Source organism: Ranitomeya imitator, chromosome 1 (assembly GCF_032444005.1).
Source record: "Ranitomeya imitator isolate aRanImi1 chromosome 1, aRanImi1.pri, whole genome shotgun sequence".
NCBI classification, from domain to species: domain Eukaryota; kingdom Metazoa; phylum Chordata; class Amphibia; order Anura; family Dendrobatidae; genus Ranitomeya; species Ranitomeya imitator.
The window spans coordinates 162,325,436-162,345,918 of NC_091282.1; positions in this window are offsets into that span (position 1 = coordinate 162,325,436).

Sequence of the window (20,483 nt, forward strand, 5' to 3'; positions counted from 1 at the left end):
ACAAATACCCAAAAATACAAGAACGAGCTCTGAGACGTGGAAACTCTGTAGACTGCACACCTGATCCTATCCTAAACACAACTAAAAGCGGCTGTGGATTGCGCCTAACAACTACCTAGGCAACTCGGCACAGCCTAAGAAACTAGCTAGCCTGAAGATAGAAAAATAGGCCTGACTTGCCCCAGAGAAATTCCCCAAAGGAAAAGGCAGCCCCCCACATATAATGACTGTGAGTAAGATGAAAAGACAAAACGTAGGGATGAAATAGATTCAGCAAAGTGGGGCCCGATATTCTAGGACAGAGCGAGGACAGTAAAGCGAACTTTGCAGTCTACAAAAAACCCTAAAGCAAAACCACGCAAAGGGGCAAAAAAAAACCACCGTGCCGAACTAACGGCACGGCGGTACACCCTTTGCGTCTCAGAGCTTCCAGCAAAACAAAAGACAAGCTGGACAGAAAAAAAGCAACAAAAAAGCAAAAAGCACTTAGCTATACAGAGCAGCAGGTCACAGGAACAATCAGGAGAAGCTCAGATCCAACACTGAAACATTGACAAGGAGCAAGGATAGCAGCATCAGGCGGAGTTAAGTAATGAAGCAGTTAACGAGCTCACCAGAACACCTGAGGGAGGAAGCTCAGAAGCTGCAGTACCACTTGTGACCACAGGAGTGAATTCAGCCACAGAATTCACAACAGCCTCCCGCAAGAAAAAAGACAGGAACGCGAGGATAGCTGAACTGGAGGGCAGGGTGTCAGCCTTAGAGTCTCAGATGAAAAATAATCCTTCACCAACTACGTATCGCGACTAGTGTTGAGCGATACCGTCCGATACTTGAAAGTATCGGTATCGGATAGTATCGGCCGATACCCGAAAAATATCGGATATCGCCGATACCGATATCCGATACCAATACAAGTCAATGGGACATCAAGTATCGGAATGTATCCTCATGGATCCCAGGGTCTGAAGGAGAGGAAACTCTCCTTCAGGCCCTGGGATCCATATTAAAGTGTAAAATAAAGAATTAAAATAAAAAATATTGTTATATTCACCTCTCCGGCGGCCCCTGGACATCAGCGGGAGGATCCGGCGTCCGGCACGGCTTCTTTCTTCAAAATGCGCGCCTTCAGGACCTGTGGAATGACGTCCCGGCTTCTGATTGGTCGCGTGCCGCCCATGTGACCGCCACGCGACCAATCAGAAGCCGCGACGTCATTCCTCAGGTCCTAGAAGGCGCTCATTCTAGGACTTTAGCTGAGGAATGACGTCGCGGCTTCTGATTGGTCGCGTGGCGGTCACATGGGCGGCACGCGACCAATCAGAAGCCGGGACGTCATTCCACAGGTCCTGAAGGCGCGCATTTTGAAGAAAGAAGCCGTGCCGGACGCCGGATCCTCCCGCTGATGTCCAGGGGCCGCCGGAGAGGTGAATATAACAATATTTTTTATTTTAATTCTTTATTTTACACTTCCGATACCGATACCCGATATCACAAAAATATCGGATCTCGGTATCGGAATTCCGATACCGCAAGTATCGGCCGATACCCGATACTTGCGGTATCGGAATGCTCAACACTAATCGCGACCTTCTCCATGCTCGTACTGAATTAGATCTTAGTCTCACTGAGATAGCAGACCGGGCCATACGATGGTCACAGCAACGCTTCTACGCTCTCAATAACAAAGATAACTCTAATTTAGCCCGACGCTTAAAATGCCTACCCTTACCCAGGCCCCCTATTCGAATACGCACACCTGTTGGTATCACATCTAATCCACAACAAATTTCCCACTTTTTCCAACAAAAACTCAAACAGCTGTACAAGGCCCCAATTACCTCGAACTCAGAAACGATAGAGAAATTTTTAGACTCTATTCCCCTTCCAGCTCTTGGCTCCGATTTGATTGATCTCCTCAACCAAGCCGTAACGTCAAGTGAAATCGAACTAGCCATTCAACACTTGAAAACCAATAAAAAACCTGGCCCCGTTGGTTTTACGGCCCTCTACTACAAGAAATAAGCTCCAATTCTGATCCCCCACCTCACTAATTACTTCAACTCTTTGAGAGAAGGCAATAAGCCAGGTGCAGCTTCTCTAATTGCTGCAATATCTATGATACCTAAACCCAACACAGACCACCTACTCTGGTCTAATTATAGACCAATATCCCTTATCAACATAGACCAAAATACTATCCCAAAGACTGAACTCTGGCCTAGGTACCCTAATCCATAAAGATCAAGTGGGCTTTGTTCCTCGGAGACAAGCTTCAGACAATATACGGAGGGTCTCCCATCTGTTGCACCTCTGCAAACACCGTGACATACCAAGTATGCTACTGTCATTAGACTTCAAGAAAGCCTTTGACTCTATCTCCTGGCCATATTTGTTTGCGGTGCTGCGGAGATGGAAGTTTCCCGACCACTTTCTCTCTTGGATTCACGCCCTCTATAGCTCCCCTTCGGCCTACGTACGTTACAATGGCTTTTCCTCCACATACTTCCCTATTAGTAGGGGGACCAGGCAGGGATGTCCCCTTTCACCCCTGTTGTTTCTTTTGGCGCTTGAACCTTTAGCTATTCATATGCGCCTTAATTCTGAAATTCAGGGAGTGGAGGTGGCGTCAGTTTCTCACAAACTTCTTTTATTTGCTGACGACATGCTATTACTTTTGTCGTCCCCTAAGACATCTTTGCCGGCCCTCTTACTTACCCTAGAAAGCTTCAAAACTATATCCGGCCTCCACTTAAACACCAGCAAATCCTACGCTATGAACATATCTCTTTCGCGACCTACTGTATCACTACTTCAGCACAACTTTCCGTTCCAATGGGCCACTGACCACTTGGACTATTTGGGGATTAAACTAACAGCTAACCTAGACTCCCTTTATGCGGCTAATTATCCTCCTATGCTTCGGAAACTTCGCCTTCTGCTCCAATCATGGGAGAAACTGCATCTCTCTTGGTTGGGCCGTGTACGTGCGCTAAAAATGACAATCCACCCCAAACTGCGCTATTTCGCGTTCTGCCTGTACCTATCCCCTCACACTTTCTTAAAACGGCCCAAAGATCTATAGACACCTTCGTATGGAGGGGAGGCATCCCGAGGGTTAACAAGGCTACTTTATACCGCCATCGCCTGAAGGGGGGTTTGGGAGTCCCCAACCTTTTGAAATATTACCGCGCAGCCCAATTAGGCCAACTGACTTTATACCATGCTTATAACGAACCCCCATTATGGCTATCCCTGGAAGCATTCGAAATGCAACCCAGTACTCTTGACACAGTACTATGGATCCTCCCAATTCAACGCAAACACATCTCGAACCCCATTATAAAGCATTCTCTTACAATCTGGGACACTTTAAAATATTCCTCACAACTGATCTCACCCTTTTTACCCCTCGCTCCCATTTGAGGTAATACCCTATTCCCCCCAGGCGTGGGATCTATCAAAAGTTTTTATAGATGGGTCGAAGCCGGCATAACCAGGGTTCACCAGCTGTTCAATATTGATGGGATAATCCCATTCTCGGCCCTACAGGAAAAATACCACTCCCCCCCCCCGCCCCCCGGAGAAATCTTTCGATACTTACAATTAAAAAACTTTATCAACTCCTCATTAAAAAATTCTACCCCTCCTTACTCCATGACCCCTTTTGAACAAAAGTGTCATCAAAACCCACATGCCTCGGGGATTATTTCTCTCCTCTACTCATACATTAATGCCCCTTCCCATAGGCATTGTTTGAAATATACCGTACGTTGGGAGTCGGACATCGGATCTACCCTGACAGATTCGGAATGGTCTCAAATTTGGTCCTCTTCTACAGGAGGAATGTTAAATACACTCATGTTGGAAACCAACTACAAAGTGTTAACCCGATGGTATCTGACCCCCGCTAGAGTAGCTAAAGCTGTGGCTAACCACTCCCCAAATTGCTTCAGAGGTTGCAATTCAACAGGAGACATGTTTCATATATGGTGGCTTTGCCCGACTGTCAGAAGGTTCTGGATTAGGATATACCATTTGGTTTTTTCCATAGCGAACATTAACCTTAAAAAAAATCCCATGGGAGGCGCTACTTAACAAACGCATCCCCAACATCCCTAATCATACCCGATACCCTTATCTCATTTATATTTTTGGCAGCAAAACAAATCATTGATTTGGCATGGAAAAAACCAAACTTAGACTTTTCCGCGGTCAAAACACGCCTCACCTGGTACATGATCAGCGAGAAATTGTCGGCTATACTAATGGACAAAGTTGGCAAATTCGAGAAAATATGGCTCCCCTGGGCGGAATACACCAACCATACCCCTTTTGCCACACTGGTACTATACCCAACTAACTACATTCAGTCGGATTCAGAATAACCTACCATACCCTTCAGACATTATACACCTCTTCACTCGGGCTCACCTCCCCTACTCCCCCTTTCCCTTACTTTGGTTAGGTTGTATGATTGCATGTCAGTTAACCACATGCACTATTGTTCAGATTGTATGTAAAGACTTATTCTGATTTTTTTTTTTGATTATCTTGATTATCTCTTATATGTAAATCGAAAACTTTCAATAAAATTTATTGTTTAAAAAAAAAAAAAAGATGGCTTCATGCAGTTCAAAACTGCTAGCAGGACTAACCAGGCGGCCTAACTTGTTTCAGCGGGGGACAGTTGTAATGTGTGGCACAGACAGACAGATAGACAGACAGACAGAGGCCTAAAATAAAAAAAGATGGCTTCATGCAGTTCAAAACTGCTAGCAGGACTAATCAGGAGGCCTAGCTTGTTTCAGCGTGGGAGGACAACTGTTATGAGAGGCTGACACAGTTACTAGGCACAAATAAGTAAGTCGGCTACATGCAGTTCACAATTGGTAACAGGAGTACACAGGTGACATAGCTTTCATCAGCGGAGGACAACTGTTATAATTGGCTGACACAGTTAGCAGGCCAAAATACAAAAGTGGCCTAAATGTCTGCAAAGGACTTGTTCATAAATAAAGTAGTGGCATAGCAAGGTACAGGGGTGGGCTCCTCTGCAGAGTTGCAGAAAGTGGTAGTTGGCGCAAAGTATTAAGGGGTCTAATTGGAGGCCCCTGTATATTTTTACTATCATCTATCATTGCAACCAATTTGTAATGACAGTGCCATTTAAGGATTTAACAGCACAGACTACACAGTGGTGGGGCATGGAGAGGTAAGTTTTGCAAGTGGTAGGGCACAGTTCGAGCTTGGGGGGAACACTCTCTCGTGGGTGGAGGTACTGGCACAGGGCCCCTCATATTACGACAGTGTGTCTGATGTTGGTTGTACACCATCACCGTCAGAGACACTTCATTGTACTGTGCCAGTGCCATGGCCCAAGAGTGGGCACACCCACCTGTCCAGGCAAATGGCACTCGCACGGGTGCGTGCGCCAAGTTGTGACCACGGCCCTGAGGGGGGAGTAAGCCCATTTAGGGAGGTATACAAATGGCCTATGGTGGACATTCGGCACCTGCAAATGGCGGAATTGGAGCAGTCAGTAACAGGAGGCCAAAAACAAGACAATTTTCGGGCAAGCTACGTGTCAGCAGGGGAAGGTGGGGCAAAATAATTAGAAATCCATGATTGGTTCATTTTAATGAAGGTTAGATCATCAATATTTCGGGGAGCCAGACGTGTCCTTTTTTCCATCAGTATTGAACCAGCAGCACTGAAGACTCTTTCTGAGAGCACACTAGCAGCTGGGCAAGCGAGCTCCTGTAATGCATATTCTGCCAATTCGGCCAGGTGTCTAGTTTAGATGCCCAGTAATCAAAGGGGAATGACCTGTGAGGGAGAACATCGATAATGGCGGAAAAATAGTTGGTAACCATACTGGACAAATGCTGTCTCCTGTCACTTTGAATCGATGCAGCAGTACCTGTCGTGTCTGCGGTCATTGTGAAATCACCCCACAACCTGGTGATAAATCCCCTCTGTCCAACGCCACTTCGGCTTTGTGCACCTCTAACACCTCTGCCATATTGCCCCTACAGCTCGTGTGAGAAGCATCACCGCCGCTGTGTGCTGGGAATGCCTGAACCAAACGGTCTACAAGAGTTGCTTGTTTGGTAGCCAATATTTGCTCAAGGTTTTCATGTGGCATGATAGTGTGTAATTTTCCTTTGTATCGTGGATCCAGGAGGCAGGCCAACCAGTAATCTTCATCGGTCATCATTTTGATAATGCGGGGGTCCCGTTTTAGGATACGCAAGGCATACTCTGTCATGTGGGTCAAAGTTCCAGGTGTCAATTCACTGCTTGTGCTGGGTTGAGGAGCACTTTCTTGAAAATCTACTTCACTTGTGGCCCGCAAAAACCCTGTACCTGACGTTGCAGTGCAACCAGTTTCTATTGCCCCCTGAGAAGCATCCTTCTCACATAAATATTCATCCCCATCATCCTCTTCCTCATCCTCTTCATCCGCCACCTCGTCCCGGAGACTTCCCTGAGCAGACAATGGCTGACTGTCATCAAGGCTTCCCTCCTCCTCGCCCGCAGGCGCCTGCTCCTTGATGTGCGTCAAACTTTGCATCAGCAGACGCATTAGTTGGATGCTCATGCTTATGATGGCGTCGTCTGCACTGACCAGGTGTGTGCATTCCTCAAAACACTGAAGGACTTGACACAGGTCTTGGAGCTTCGACCACTGCACACCAGACAACTCCATGTCTGCCATCCAACTGCCTGCCCGTGTATGTGCATCCTTCCACAAATACATGACAGCACGCCTCTGTTCGCACAGCCTCTGAAGCATGTGCAGTGTGGAGTTCCACCTTGTTGCAACGTCGATTATTAGGCGGTGCTGGGGAAGATTCAGCGATTGCTGATGGTTCAGCATACGGCTGGAGTTTACAGGTGACCGGCGGATGTGCGATGAAAGTCTGCGCACCTTCAGGAGCAGGGCTGGTAAATCAGGGTAATTTTTGAGTAAGCACTGCACCACCAGGTTCAAGGTGTGAGCCAGGCAAGGTATGTGTTTCAGTTCTGAAAGGGCTATGGCAGCCATAAAATTCCTTCCGTTATCACTGACTATCTTGCCTGCCTCAAGATGTACACTGCCCAGCCATGACTGAGTTTCTTGCTGCAAGTACTCGGCCAGTACTTCAGCGGTGTGTCTGTTGTCGCCCAAACATTTCATTTGCAGCACAGCCTGCTGACACTTACCACAAGCTGTTCGATAAGGGGACACCTCGGGTGCAACACTGGCAGCTGCGGATGGAGTGGTCGTGCGACTGCGCTCTGTGGATGAGCATTTGCTTCTGGAGGAGGAGGAGGAGGAGGAGGGCGAACACCTGCAGCCAACTGTTTCCTAGACCGTGGGCTAGGCATAACTGTGCCACTATGGCTGTCCCCTGTGGACCCTGCATCCACCACATTAACCCAATGTGCCGTGATGGACACATAACGTCCCTGTCCATGTCTACTGGTCCATGCATCTGTTGTGAGGTGCACCTTTCTACTGACCGATTGCCTCAGTGCATGGACAATGCGCTCTTTGACATGTTGGTGGAGTGCTGGGATGGCTTTTCTCGCAACGAAGTATCGACTGGGTAGGTAATAGCGTGGTACTGCGTAGGCCATCAGGGCTTTGAAAGCTTCGCTTTCAACCAACCGGTAGGGCATCATCTCTAACGAGATTAGTCGAGCAATGTAGCCGTTCAAACCCTGTGTACGCGGATGAGAGGAAGAGTACATTCTTTTCCTATCGAGAGTCTCTTGTAGGCTGAGCTGGACTGGAGAGCTGCATATGGTGGAACTAGCGGGGGTGGTGGTGGACATGGCAGATTGAGAGAGGCTTGGTGATGGTATTCTTGATGTGGGCCTACCTACAGTGTTTCCAACCAAGAACCTTGTGATTCCCAGACTGATTTGGCCTTGCGACGATACCTCCACATTTGCTACTGGTGGTGTCAGAACCGGTGGGCTTCCAGTGAGGGAAGCAATGTTGCGTTGCTGACTAGCTTCAATATGAGCAGGTGCACCGACGGTACGGGACGTTTGGTAGTTAGTGCATGCTTCCAAGTGCCTGCTGGTTAAATGTCTACGCATGCACGTTGTATTTAAATTTTGAACATTCTTCCCTCTGCTAAAGGTCTTGGAGCATTTATTACATATAACTTTGGACTGATCATTCGGATCTTGGTTAAAAAATAGCCACACTGCACTCATCCTACTATGGAATACCTTTTCAGGCTTAGCACGCTGTGCTACTGTCACCGGATGGCCACGCTGTCCTACACCTGTTGTGTTTTTTGACACACGTTTTTGGCCTGATACACGCCTGCCAGACGACAGCTTTTGCGATGTAGATGACTGCTGCAGATCATGCTTCTGAGCTACTGGCAGCGGCACCCTCTTCCCCCAATGGCTGCCAGCTGGGTCATCTATCACCTCCTCTTTAATGTCATGTGCACCGTCCTCTGTCTCACCGTGTAAGGTGGTATAGCGTTCGGGACTGGGCACCATAGTCTCATCAGGGTTAGATTCTAGCTCAGTACACTGCGAGGGCAATGTAGTGATCTGAGTCAATGGAACAGCATAATAATCTAGCTGTGGTTGTGCATCTGTGCACTCCATGTCCGATTCATCTTGTAATGGGCTTTTAAAAATTTCCCTCTCTAACCCAGGCACGGTATGTGTAAAGAGCTCCCTGGAGTAAAGTGTAGTGTTGCCTGCCGCATCCTTCACTTTTGTTTTGGGTGAAGGACACAAGGAAGCTACTTTTTCCGGACCAGGAGCAGCCACTGACGACTTACTGCTTTTAGATTTCGAGCCTTTTGAAGAGGAGGCAAAAGAGCTAGAGGCTGAGTCAGCAAGGAAAGCCAAAACTTGTTCCTGCTGCTCCGGCTTTAAAAGCTGTTTTCCAACTCCAAGATAAGGGAGCCTTGGAGGCCTTGTGTAGCCAGACGATGACGCTGGCTCAACACCTCGAGCCTTTGGGGCTATCTTGCTTTTCCCAGTACCACCAGATGCTCCACTACCACCACCACCATCAGTACCACCTGCCAACCACTGCCCACGGCCTCTTCCACCAGACTTCCTCAGTATTGGGGAAATGTTACCAAAATAACAAGCGTTATATGTTTCTGTTAAACAACGTAGAAGGTGTATATTAACTTTTGGAGAATTTATATCTCCCCCTTTTTTTGGCGGGAAGACTGTAGCCAAAAACAGGCCCTGTGTATTACACTACACAATGTAAGTGGCACAACGTGGCTGGCATATATACGACAAACAGAACTGACATATAGAAACTTGTGGGCAAATTAAATCTCACTTTTTGGGGGGTGAGAATGCAGCAAAAAACAGGCCCTGTGTATTACACTACACAATGTAAGTGGCACAACGTGGCTGGCAGATATACGACAAACAGAACTGATGTATAGAAACTTGTGGGCAATTTAAATCTCACTTTTTGGGGGGTGAGAATGCAGCAAAAAACAGGCACTGTGTATTACACTACACAATGTAAGTGGCACAATGTGGCTGGCAGATATACGACAAACAGAACTGATGTATAGAAACTTGTGGGCAATTTAAATCTCCCTTTTTTCGGGGTGAGAATGTAGCAAAAAACAGGCCCTGTGTATTACACTACACAATGTAAGTGGCACAACGTGGCTGGCAGATATATCAAAAAATACAAGGACTGTAGTACAATTTCAATCTCCCTACAATGATCAAAGGACAAGTATGGCAGCAATAAAAAGGACTGCTGCACACAAAAGAGTATCGACAAAGAAACTGTGCAGAAAGGAGCAACGGGAATTTTGCTTTTAAAAATGCAGTTGGTTTGCACAGCGGCGTACAAACAGCAATGCAGCTATCAGGGAGCCTTAGAATGCAGCCTAATAAGCTACAGCGCTGATGCACAAAAATCTAGTCTCCACTGTCCCTGCAAACAAAAGGTGGTGTTGGACAGTAGAAATCGCTACAGCACAAGCGGTTTGGGGGTTAATCTTCCTTCCCTAATGATATCCCTGCTTCTGACGAAGCTGCAGCAACCTCTCCCTATGCGAAGCTTGGCAGCAGTAAGATGGTGGTCGGCGTGCACGCCCCTTTATAGCCCCTGTGGCGCAGCAGAAAGCAAGCCAATCACTGTAATGCCCTTCTCTAACATGGTGGGGACCGAGACCTATGTCATCACGCTGCCCACACTCTGCGTGCTCCTTCATTGGCTGAGAAATGGCACTTAAAGCGTCATACGAAACGCGACTTTGGCGCCCAGATCGCCGACCTCATGGCGGATCCCACAGTGGGATCGGGTCAGGTTTCACGAAACCCGACTTTGACAAAAGTCGGCGATTTTTGAAATTGTCCGATTCGTTTCGCTCAACCCTAGATAACACTTCATCCAGACAACTGAAAAAACGGCAAAAGGTAAGTATTCACTGCTAGAAAAAGTATTTATATGGAAAATTGGGAAAGAAAAGACATAAGAGCCAGGGACAAATATCTGACATGTACATAGTAACAGACAAGAGATCAGTATTTTATAGGAAACTCCCAAAGCCCCGTTGTTGATTTAACTCCTTGGCTTCATGCATTTTAACCCCTTAATGACCGCCAATACGTCTTTTAACTGACCTGAGATATAAAAGAATAGCATCCCCATACAGGAGACAAACCAGCAGCTGTTGGCTGTACACTGTAGCTGACAAACCCTACATAGAAAAAATTGTATGAACGGGATCAAAATCAAACAAAATAATTTTATTGGACAAACCACATATAAATTTAATACCTAACAATCTATGAGATACTCTAATGAATGACAACTACACTGGGGCCACAGGTCAGAGGCTACAGACATGCATATAATAATACCGATGCCCCTAATAAGTAATAACATGTGTGCATAGGGAGTTCGTAAACAATAAAACTAAATACACTAAGCTGGTAAAGAGCATCCAGCAACAACACAAAGAATTAAAACCACTCGTGCAGCATATTTACGTCAGTTTCCACAGTTCCATGTGCCCCACTTGGGGGCTTTTGAGCCAAATAAAATATTGTAGTTGGAGGGATATGAAGACCGTGTACCAACATGTCACGTAAAAGTCTTGCTACATTTAGCCGTAATAAGAGGTCTGATAGAAAGTGGGAACGTTTAGTGGATGAGCCCCAATTGTGACATCACTCATCTGTAGCCCCGCCCCCATGATGTCACAATTGGGTTCCATTTGTGATGTCACGGAATCCTTGGTTATAACCAGCGATTTTGCAGTGAGATCCTCTGTCTGGAGAAGCTGATTGTGCCGGCTACAATGCTGTTTAGAGTACTTCTAGTTCTCAGCGTGCTATTAGCATCTGCGGAAGGTGCTCCCATCTTTATTGTCAACCCTCCATCACACGAGCAGATCACCATTAATGAAGGTAAGTGCATTCCCAGATACACTGAGTATGAGGGTTAACCCTTCCCTCTTTTTTTTCCTTCTCCACTTCTTCCAAGAGCCATAACTTTTTTCCATTCATATGGCCGTATGAGGGCTTGTCTTTCTTTTGGGGGACAAGTTGGAGTTTGGAATGACACCATTCATTTTACCATTCAATGTGAAATTGGTGAAAAAATGCAGTTTGGGCTCCTCAGTCCAGTCTAATAACACCTGGATGAGACACAGAGCATTAATACTGTTCTCTTGTTAACTGTGATAAGCAGCTCAGTTATCAGATATGTCCTTCACATGTAGCATTTCACATCCAGCCCCAGAAACTATTAGGGTCCATTATTAGGGCGCAGTTCATGAGCGTCAGGCTCCGTGTCATTAGGGCTTCTGTAACTTTTCTTCTGTGACTGGAGATTTGTATGACGTCACATAATACATGGAATGGAGGAATGTTCATGTGTTACTTGTAATTTCAGGTGTCATCTCCCATCCTGTGTTTGTTCCCTAATCCAGGAATATAAAAGGACAGATCTCTGTATTGTCCATTATATATTGATATGACGTCAAAAATAATCCATCATTTTTCCAAACTAAATCCCCCAATTTTTAATAATCCTACTTGGTTCCTCAGTCCGCCCAGTCCATGTATTTGGTTTCCACTTCTGAGCACATTCCAGCTCTGGTTACCTGATTGATCACTTACGTTCTTTGTCTTTTTAGAGAATATCACCGTGCCTCCAAAAACATCTGAGGATACAGTCTATAGGATTGTTATACCGGCTGCCGTTCTCTTCGTCCTGGCAGTAATCATTGGTGCCATTGCGATCATCTGTTGGTAAGTATAGTAAGTAATGATTTATGGGCCACAAAGGAGTTTGTAGAAGAAATGTCACATCTCCAGGTTACTCTAGTAATGGGAATATGTTAGTGTAGACCTCTTGTGGCTCACTCACATGTCACCCTGGAGTTGTGCCCTGCGGGTAACTGATGGGTATATATTAGACTTTGCAGGGATTCAAACCAGAGGCGTAACTTGGGTTTTGGTTCGGGGGGAGGGGGAACTTCTGAGTGGGCCCTTAACCAGCTAACCTTGATTATAACTGGATGACGCACACTAACAGTGGAGGAGAACCTCAGCAGATGACCTCGCTGTTGCTGAAAATAATCTCTATATAAAGACCAATATTGATATTACCGCCATATGGTCAGTGGGTAGACACCAGTATTACAGAACATATAAGCAATCACAGCACAGTTATAGATGGTGACTTACCGCTGACTTTCTTTCTGATGGAATTGGCACTTTTCACACCTTTTCCATCTGGCCCAGACCGACATGACAATTCCTCCACCCAGGACTCGGATACAGAGAATACAACAAAGACACACTTCACATCTCACATTTTCAGTATGTCACCATCTATTCCCAACCTGCACAAACTCCTCATCCTTCTGATACCCCAATGCTGCTGCCGTATGTGTCCCTATTACTGCGCCTTCTGTTTGGTTCTCTGTACCCTCTAAATTCTAAAGCAACCCTCTAGAATATAGTAATGCCAGGTGCAAGTGCCCTAGAAAACAGCGATCACATTATGTTCCCTAAAATGTAATATTGCCCTGTGTGTGCTCCTTTGACAGTCACATTAACCTGAAGGTTCCCCTATAACAATAAGTGCCCACTTTACATTTAATAATGCCCCGAGTCTCCCCCCGTACAGCTCCCTCATACACAGTATGATGCTCTCTTATACACAGTACAATGCCCCTCACTGTATACTACCACCCACATAGTATACTGACCCCTTAGTAGCCCCTAAACTGTTTAATAGCTCCAACACTGTATGTTGGTCCCCTCACTGTAATCTTCACACTGTATGATGGCCCCTAGAAAACCTCCATATAGCATAATACACCAGATAGTCCTCAATATAGTATAATGCACTCCTCATTGGTCTCCACATAGTATGATGCACTCCCCATGGGTCTCCACATAGTATATTCCATAGGATTCCATATAGCATAATGCACTCCCAATAGGCAGACTCTATAATGTAATGCACCCCCATAGGCATCCTGTATAATGTAATGCTCCCCCATAGGCAGCCTCTATAATGTTATGCACCCCCATATGCAGCCTCTATAATGTAATGCACCCCCAAAGACAGCCTCTGTATCGCAATGCACCCCCACAGGCGCTTTCTATAATGTAATGCACCTCCATAGGCAGCCTCTATAATGTAATGCTCCCTCATAGGCAGCCTCTATAATGTAATGCACCCCCATAGGCAGCCTCTGTAGTGTAATGCACCCGCATAGGTGGCCTCCATAATGTAATGCTCCCCCATAGGCAGCCTCTGTAGTGTAATGCACCTCTATAGGCAGCCTCTGTAGTGTAATGCACCCGCATAGGTGGCCTCCATAATGTAATGCTCCCCCATAGGCAGCCTCTATAATGTAATGCTCCCTCATAGGCAGCCTCTGTAGTGTAATGCACCCCCATAGGCAGCCTCTGTATTGTAATGCTCCCCTATAGGTAGCCTCTATCATGTAATGCTCCCCCATAGGCAGCCTCTGTAGTGTAATGCACCCCCATAGGCGGCCACTATAATGTAATGCACCCCCCATAGGCAGCCTCTGTAGTGTAATCCACTCCCATAGGCATCCTCTATAATGTAATGCACCCCCATATGCAGCCTCTGTAGTGTAATGCACCCCTATAGCCACCCTCTGTAGTATAATGTAGCCCCATAAACTAAATACTCACCGCTCTTTTTCGTGGTTCCTGCCCTGCTCCCGCTCATCTCCGACTGCAGGCACCGAGTGGTGATGTCATTGCGCCCTCTGTCAGAGTCAGCGTCGGTGACATCAGACACTGACAGGGGGATGATGGGAGAGGGAGCGTAAAGCTCCCTCTCTCATCACTGCGGTCAGCTGTATTGGCATTCAGCCGATACAAATGACCCTGCGATGACGGGCGGGGGGCCCACTGCTGGCACAGGGCACCCCACCACCTGCTCAGGGGCTCCAAGCTGGCCGGGCGGCAGTGCAGGGAGATCGATTCTCCCAGCTCTGCCGCAGTATGTAACTGTTATGACGTGCTGCACACGCCAATAAAGTTACAGTAGCGCAGCTCCGGGTGGGCCCCCTGAGAGCGTGGGGCCCTGGGCTATAGCCCCCTCTGCCCCCTATAGCTACACTACTGATTCACACTCTAATGTAGGTATTAGGTAGCATTCACAGTCAATGTGGTTTGGTTCAAACCGGTGCAGTTTTATTGCTTTCATAAAACTCCAAGTCACAAGCTCCATCCTGCAGACTGTAACATCTGGTGAACACAGACCCTGGTTTTAGCAAAAAAGCTATATGGGGCTCCTTATCAAATCCTGAAAAGCTAAGACTTATCCCTGTGCTACCTGGCTCTGCTACAACTTGTATATCAAATATATAAAGCTGAATGTGTGTATGTGTGTATGTATGTATGTATGTATGTATGTATGTATGTGTGTATGTCCGGGATTGGCATCTGCACTGCCGCAGCTACAGCCACAAAATTTTGCACAGTCACACGTCTGGACCCCGAGAGCGTCATAGGCTATGTTGTGAGGTGAAATTTTAACCCCGCGCTTTCCAATTCACCAAACAATTTTGCCCCTATCTACATAATGGGGAGAAAGTGAAAGGAAAAGTGTTGGAGGCAAATTGACAGCTGCCAGATGTGAACAAGGGGGACTTAAAGAGTGAGAGTGATGGCACCAAAGAGTATATACCGTACAGATGCTAAGGTGGGGCCCCGACATGGGATACTCACCACACACGGGGATATGAACACACACACAAAAGGCGCCACAAACTACCACGTGCTTGAACGCATATACCACCCTGAGCACACATTTCACCACACATACAACAACCTCGCCACATAAAAGTCGAAACACAAAAGTCGCCGCTCAAAACTCGCCACATGCAAAACTAGGCTCACGCAAAACTCGCCACACGTGCAAAACTCACCTCATGGAAAACTCGCCACACGCAAAACTTGCACACGCGGAAAAATTGCTACATGCACAAAAGTTGCAACATATGCAAAAGTTGCCTCACTCAAAACGTGCATATACTCAAAACGCACCACACATAAAACTCGCCACGCGCAAAACTCGCCATGCGCAAAACTTGCTGCACACACTTGATACACTAACCTGTCACATGCAACTCGACACACAAAAAGTTGCTACACGCATGTCGCCACACAAAACTCATCTCACAAAAGTCGCTACATGCATGTCGCCACATGCATCTCAACACACACAACTTGACACATGAAACTCGCCCTAAAACACACACAAGTCTGGTATTATCCTTCAAAAATAAAAATCTGATTAATAAGCAAACTACAAGAGCAACAAATGTACCATATAGGAAATAGGGCAGCTGTCAGTCACATGACCTGTCTATTATGTGTATGTGTGAGCTAATATATACTGCCAGGGGGGAGGGCTTCCTGTTGGCTGGGGATTTATCAGGCTGCCAATTTAGTACTATATACAGGAGAGATGACACGCAGGTATATACTATATACAGGAGGATGACACACAGGTATATACTATATACAGGAGGAGATGACACACAGGTATATACTATATACAGGAGCAGATGACACACAGGTATATACTATATACAGGAGCAGATGACACACAGGTATATACTATATACAGGAGGAGATGACACACACATATATACTATATACAGGGGAGATGACACACAGGTATATACTATATACAGGAGGAGATGACTTACAGGTATATACTATATACAGGAGATGACGACACGTATATACTATATACAGGAGGAGATGACACACAGGTATATACTATATACAGGAGGAGATGACACACAGGTATATACTATATACAGGAGGAGATGACACACACATATATACTATATACAGGGGAGATGACACACAGGTATATACTATATACAGGAGGAGATGACATACAGGTATATACTATTTACAGGAGGAGATGACATCCTGGTAAATACTATATACAGGGGAGATGACATACAGGTACCTACTATATACAGGGGCAATGACACACAGGTATATACTATATACAGTGGAGATGACACACAGGTATATTCTATATACAGGAGCAGATGATACACAGGTATATACTATATACAGGAGGAGATGACTTACAGGTACATACTATATACAGGAGGAGATGACATACAGGTATACTGTATATTATGTAAAAGAGGAGATGACACATAGGTATAGAGGAGGAGAGGACATACAGCAGGTATATACTATATACAGGGGAAATGACATACAGGTATATACTATATACAGGAGATGGCATACAGGTATATACTATATATAGGAGGAGATGACATACAGGTATATAGTATATACAGAAGAGATGACATACAGGTATATAATATATACAGTAGGAGATAACACATGGGTATATACAATATACAGGAGGAGATGACATACAGCAGGTATATACTATTTACAGGGGAGATGGCATACAGGTATATACTATATACAAGAGAAGACATACAGGTGTATACTATATATAAGGGAGATGACAAACATGTATATACTGAGGTGAAAATGAGGGGTGTGAGGTGAAAATGAAAAAGTGTGAGTGCAAAATGAGAGGAGTGAGGGAAAATAGTGGAGTGATCGGAAAATGACAGATGTGAGGTCGAAATGACAAGTGTTAGGGGGGAATGAGAGGAGTGAGGGGGAAAATAAGAGGAGTGAGGGGGAAAATGAGAGGCGTAAGGGAGAAAATGAGAGGTGTATGGTAGAAAATGAGAGGCATGATGGGAAAATAAGAGACGTGAGGTGCTATAACTAACCACAGATATTTACTATGCCCAGGCAACGCCGGGCTCTTCACCTAGTACTTTATTAAAATAAATTGCTGATTGTCAGACACCAAAATGACTGACTGGGGATCTCTCTACAGATAGGACTAGATACAATGTTTCATTCTTACATTCTGCAGAATACAGACATGTTTTACTTTATGATTCACAATGTGACTTTTATTTTTGCAATTTTATAGTTGCCTGAAAAAGAAAAAGCCAACGAGAGATGCAGAAAGCAAAGATTGTGCCGATGACTTTACAGAGAGCAACACCAAACTAAATGGTAAATACAGCCTGATAAATCTGACATTACAGAAGCATTCCATTTACATATGTATTGCCTAATCCCTTCTAGGTATATCAGTAGTGTAGTGTACATGTGATAAAATACTTACCGTTAGCCGCCTTCTTTGGTTTCCAGCGCCATTCTGGTTGTCTCCTGAACCATATGACCACGATTCAGCTTTGTCGGCTCACACAACGTCTTATGTGTGGTAATTAATAATAATCTAGGCGCAAATTTAACTGTAGGAAAATGCAGTAGCTAAATTAGAGTACAGGGATATTAAAAATAAATTTATTGTATTAATGACATGATAAAACAAAGTAAAGTTAAAATTAAGAAGGGTGCAAAATGCGATTTGCCATTTAATTTCTCTGTCCACCGATATGATCGCACATCAGAGGACCAAATAATGGGGTCTCCGATCCCACCCGGTGCTCTTCGGCCCTCGTGCTTCCCCCATGGGTGCCGCCATCTTCTCCCGGGAAGAAAATGGTGGGCACATGCGCTGTGCACCCGCCGAATCTGCCGGCCAGCACCCAGCAGGCCTCGGGGTCTCAGCTGCCAGGGCTAGCCGAGACCCCAAAGAACATGATTCGGGTCGGTTTTTACCAACCCCTGTATTGTGATTGCCGTTACTAACTGTGTAACGGCAGCCGCAAAATAAAAGTCCGATGTGCCATTTAATTTCTCTCTCCTCTGATGTGATCGCACATCAGAGGAAAGAGAAATAGAGTCCCCGATCCCCCGGTACCTCCATTGTCCCTCCATGGCCCCCTGAAGTCACCCGGCCTCCGGCGGCTTCTTCTGGGAGAAAATGGCGGGAGCATGCGCAGTGCGCCCGCCGAGATCTGCCAGCTGGCACCTGGCAACAAGAGAAAGATTTTTCCCATTGGTTCATTTTGGTCACTGTGATAGACCCTATCACAGTGATAAATTAAAAAAAAGTAAATAAACCACCCTTCATCACCCCCTTAGTTAGGAAAAAAATAAAATGTATTTCCATTTTTCAATTAGGGTTACAGTTGGGCTAAAGTGAGTTGGGCAAAAGTTATGGCTAGGGTTAGAGTTGAGAATAGGGTTAGGGTTGGATTAGGGTTTGGATTAGGGTTAGGGTTGAGATTAGGATTTGGGTTGGGGTTAGGTTTAGGGTTAGGTTTGGGATTAGGGTTAGGTTTTGGGATTAGGGTTATGGTTAGGGTTGGGGTTAGGGGTGTGTTGGGGTTAGGGTTGTGATTAGGGTTACGGTTAGGGTTGGGATTAGGGTTAGGGTGTTGGGGTTAGGGCTGTGATTTGGATTATGGATAGGGTTGGGATTAGGGTTAGGGGTGTGTTGGGATTAGGGCTGGAATTGGGGGTTTCCACTGTTTAGGTACATCAGGGGGTCTCCAAATGCGAAATGGCTCCACCATTCCAGCCAATTTTGCATTCAAAAAGTCAAATGGTGCTCAATCCCTTCTGAGCTCTGCCGAGCTCCTAAACAGTGTTTCCCCCCACATATGGGGTATCGGCATACTCAGGACAAATTGGACAACAACATTTAGGGTCCAGTTGCTCCTGTTACCCTTGGGAAAATAAAAAAATTGGGGGCTAAAAAATCATTTTCGTGGAAACACATCTAGATAAGCTCCGTGGGGATCTAGTTTCCAAAATGGGGTCACTTGTGGGGGGTTTCTTCTGTTTACGCATATCAGGGGCTCTGCAAATGCAACATGATGCCCGCAGTCCATTCTATCAAAGTCTGCATTCCAAAAAGGAGCTCCTTCCTTTCCGAGCTCTGCCATGCCCCAAACAGTGGTCCCCTCCCCACATATGGGGTATCAGCGTACTCAGGACAAATTGCACAATAACTTTTGGGGTCCAATTTCTCCTGATACCCTTGTGAAAGTAAAAATTTGTTGTTGAAAAATCATTTTTATGGAAAAAAATATTTTTTATTTTCACGGCTCTACATTATAAACTTCTGTAAAGCATTTGAGGGTTCAAAGTGCTCACCACATATCTAGATAAGTTCCTTAAGGGTAATATAACAACCATAATCCTCTATGAGGTATACCAAGCAGAGGATAAGAAGTGAAGAGAACAAGAATAAACGTAAAATAACTATTTATTGATACAAAAATTAAAAGCAAGAGGGACACAAAAATACATATAAAAAAGAAAACAAATGGGACCTCCAAGTGGTATCGGGAGAGAAGAGCCGATCAAAATTATAAAATGTTATATATGCCGCATGAAAAATGTCTCCCTCTCAAATGCGGGTTAATTAATGTTCTGTCAAATACACGTGTTACTGTACAAATATGGCTAACTGACGTAACAGGAAAAACATAAACAGCCTTATAGAGCCATCATATACATAGTGTATACAGTGACACACCCCGAGAGCTGAGTGATAGTAAGGGGTATTTTCAAAGTACAAAGAACCGCTGGTGCTTGACAAGCTACTCAAGAGGCTAATACAAAAATCCCTATATAATAACAGCATCGGTGGTTGTAAACAATAGATGGCAATGAATAAAGTGGATATTGTTACCTGTGCAGAGCCGCAGAGAAAATAGGGGCAAGTGCCCTGTGCAGAGCCGCGGGGGAGATAGGGAACAGTGTCCTGGAATCAAGCGGGCATATAGCAGTATGTGGCTGCGCTCTCCCGACGCCCGACGAGCGCCGTTTTGCAAAGATGCTTCTTCCGGGGGCGGCCCTTACTATCACTCAGCTCTCGGGGTGTGTCACTGTATACACTATGTATATGATGGCTCTATAAGGCTGTTTATGTTTTTCCTGTTACGTCAGTTAGCCATATTTGTACAGTAACACGTGTATTTGACAGAACATTAATTAACCCGCATTTGAGAGGGAGACATTTTTCATGCGGCATATATAACATTTTA